Raw genomic sequence first — 3701 nt, 5'->3', positions numbered from 1 at the left:
GTGTATGAGACCAGCCTCCAGCTTCCACTGCTCCAGTCAGTCGGCCCATGTAATTGAGGTGTGATCGCTCTTGTAGCAGTTCAGTTAAAGACTAAATTATCTTCTAGTGCGCTTTAAATATCCCTGCTCTTACATCAATAACAATTACCACGATGATTACTGTGATAAAGGATGGGGCTCCACTTCTCCGGGGGCTACGTTCTGATTGCATTACCAAAGACAAAGATAATGGAAGTCATACACTATTGATTAGAGACAGATAAACCTTAACACCGCCAATGTTAAAGTCTGGGACCGATTTTTAAAACACGCACATTTTTACCATATGGTCAACTATTACAGCTGTTCCAGGCCATCTCATCTTTCTGTGTTAATGAAATCTACAGCTAGGTCTACGGGAATAACAAAATGCTGTTTATCCTGTGATTGGTGTGTGCAGAGGACTCCACTGGGAGATCTAACCCCAAACCACATCTGCTACTGGACCGTTTCTAACAGATGTGGTCTGGTTCAGTTTCTCCTCTTTAAACTTTCAGGTAGGAAAATGTCCAAAATGTTAATATTCCAAAAACAAATAAATTAACTCCAATATGGGGTAATGGGCAACATGCTGACAGTTCAACACTCATAAATATACTGAATTTATAGTCAAATTAATTGGCTGAAATGTTACGCAGTGTGGTTTTATTTAGTGTGTGGTCTGTCCTCTCCCCAAAAGCTTCCCCATTGCTAATAACAAAAGGTTGCATATTAAAGGTTCTATTTATTTATTAATGCAATGAACATCTGTCTGTGTATTTGTTTGTTTGTTTGTTTGCCTGTTCCATGCGTAACTTTAGAAACGCTCATCCGGCCGATCTCAAATTCGGAGGGTGTCATCCTAATGGTACGGGTGTGTGCAGGGCCAATTTTCATGTTGTTAGGGAAAAAAATGCTAGACAGGCTTGCGCCACCTAGTGCCTATGCTCAATTTAATTTCTTTCCAGTGACTAGTTCAGGAATCAGAATACACTAGACAGCTTAAACCATGCACCAGCCAATCAGAGAAGAGCTGTGAAGCCATGACATCAAACTCAAGCGCCTGTCTGGGTCCCTTTTTGTGGTACAGCACAACAGTAAACAAAGCGGTCGAGATGGATGTAGACAAAGCCATACATTCTGTTTTGGCAACGATTCCCAACATCGAGGATTTAAAGCCAGAACAAAGAGAACGTTTGGTGAATTTTATCAAGGGGAAAGATGTTATTGCCCTTCTTCCTATGGAATTTGGCGCATTACATATGTCACGACCAAATAGCAGCGATTGGTTGAATAAAAAAGCACCCGCCTACCGTCGAGCGAACAAATCCTAATGCTGCGAGGTCAGACGGTTTCCACGAAGTGAAACCAGCTAATGAATCAGGCTAAAAAAATGGCAAAGATCTGTTAAAATGAGTGATATATTTTAAATACTAGTATTACAAAAAATTTACTCTTGTGAGTTTTAAGTCATGTTATAATGTTGTTACCTCATCAAAAACACACCTGCAATTATGTTTTGTTTAATTCACTCATATTTGAGTAATCCGTGATTATTAGTGTACATCTCCAAAGCTCAAAATGCTCAGTTCCACCTAGTGATGTCATGTAGAAGTAGTTTTAAAGTCAACAGCTACCTTTCACCTTTTGTTTAGTAAATGTTGGCAACTCCAGGGCTGAAAATATCCAAACAATTCTAGTGAAAGTATGTGGAGTTTAAAAAGCATTTTCTGTATTATTACATGACATTGCAATAGTGTTTTCTGTTTGAAAAAAGCAGGATTTCTGTGTTAAACATGTGTGAATGAAAGAAAACACAACTCCAGGAATGTTTTTAATGAGGAAAACAACATTATACATAGAAAATATTGTAACAGATTTGCGTTTAACATTACTTCCACTCATATGGAAGTAACCAAAATAAAAACTTACAACTCTGTATATCAGGGCTAACTTAACTTTTACAGATATTGTTGTTGTGTCATTGTGCAAAACACTTAATTCACATTGCCAACTCCCACTCTACTGTACACTCACAGTCGCTTTATATTGTACACTATCTGGGAGAGAGTTGGGATCGAACCAGCAACTCTCTATTAAAATTCCCCTGAGAAAAACAGAAAAGACATTGGGTGGAAATATAATGATTAATTCAACAACTATAATAAAAGTATCAGTAAAAATAATAAGTTGGAAGATAGAGGTTTTATAAATAATGCATGTCTGACAGTAATCTGAAGGACATGGTACTTCATTAGAATACTCTACGGGTGGACAGGTGTAATTTCAGATTGGATTACTTAAATAGCTCACGTAATTGTATTCTATCTCAGTGGTGTTATGACAAGATATTTCTCGTATCATTTTAATTCTAGCAGAACTGTCGGAAATGACTGAGGGAAATTGGCCACTGAATAGATTGTAATTCTAGCCGATGTCATTTTTTCGGGGATGTAATGGCACTCTTCACGGACGCAGTGTACAGGCTTGTTCTGATGGAGATTGGTTGTGATTGCGAAGATGGCTGCTTTAGTTAGATCATTCCAAGGAAGCAGAGAGAGGATAATGAGGTCACAACGCAGGCAAAATGTACACGCTATTGTATTCAGCTTGTGTACAAAGAGAGAATTACCAGAGATGATGGAAACTTAAGACATACTTCAGTGTTATTTGTTGTTTTATGCATTATTTAAAGGAACTGGATGTAGCCTGAGCTCTTACTGTTATAAAAAAAAAAGGTATTACAATCACAACTAAACCTGGATTGCCACAGCCTTAACCTTCATATAGGGGATGCATACACATTTTTCTCAGTACCGGTATATGGACAGTACCCAGGCTGACCAGTTGATGATTCAGGCTATATGGACAGATCGTGTCTCACATGAAAGCTTAAAATCACCAGAATGCACTCACTGACATGCAGAGGCTGCACTAGCACTGTGCATAATGTCATTTCCTCATCACAAACATACCTGGAGTTGTGTTTTGTTTCATTCACACATTTAAGTATGTTTTTTTTTTTTTTTTTTTTTATTTATAGCACTTTTCACAGACACAAAGACGCTTCACAGATCATTATTCATTCACTCCACACCCGGTGATGGTACACTACTAGTGTAGCCACAGCTGCACTGGGGCAGACTGACTAAAGCACAGCTGCCAATCTGTGTCATCAGTCTCTACAACCACCACCATCACTCATGCACACTCCACTTTCATACTAGGCAATGTGAGTGAAGTGTCTTGCCTAAGGACACAACAACCATTTTTACGACTGGTGCCCCACTGCGGCACCTGATTTTCCCAGCAGTCTCCCATCCGAGTAATAACCAAGCCCAGCCTTGCTTAGCTTCTGAGATCTGACGGGATCAGGCATTGACAAGATGGTATGGTCACAATGGTAGATGTTAACTTGAAAACTACTCCTTCATGACATCACAAGGTGCAGCAGAGCATTTTGAGCTTTGAAGATGTAGACAGACTAATAACAAAGGCTTACTCAAATATATGTGAATGAAACAAAGCACAACACTTTTTGATGAGGTGACAACATACTTATGAAACAGAAAACGCACACCAAGGTCCTTGTAGAGGTGCAAATGCAAGGAACAGTAAAATAAAAGTGAAAAAAATGCATAGCACAAGTAGCTGGCCGATGTCCAATATATATATATATAAAA

General features: G+C 38.8%; 1 pseudogene; it reads right to left on the bottom strand.

Annotated features, from left to right (window-relative positions):
* Nucleotides 1–3303: 3303 nt before the first annotated feature.
* On the bottom strand, nucleotides 3304–3421 carry LOC129408769 (5S ribosomal RNA; annotated as a pseudogene).
* Nucleotides 3422–3701: the final 280 nt, after the last annotated feature.

Source organism: Boleophthalmus pectinirostris, unplaced genomic scaffold, assembly GCF_026225935.1.
Source record: "Boleophthalmus pectinirostris isolate CB_2022bp ecotype Guang Dong unplaced genomic scaffold, ASM2622593v1 HiC_scaffold_17, whole genome shotgun sequence".
NCBI lineage: Eukaryota > Metazoa > Chordata > Actinopteri > Gobiiformes > Gobiidae > Boleophthalmus > Boleophthalmus pectinirostris.
This window is presented reverse-complemented; position numbering and strand designations above follow the sequence as displayed.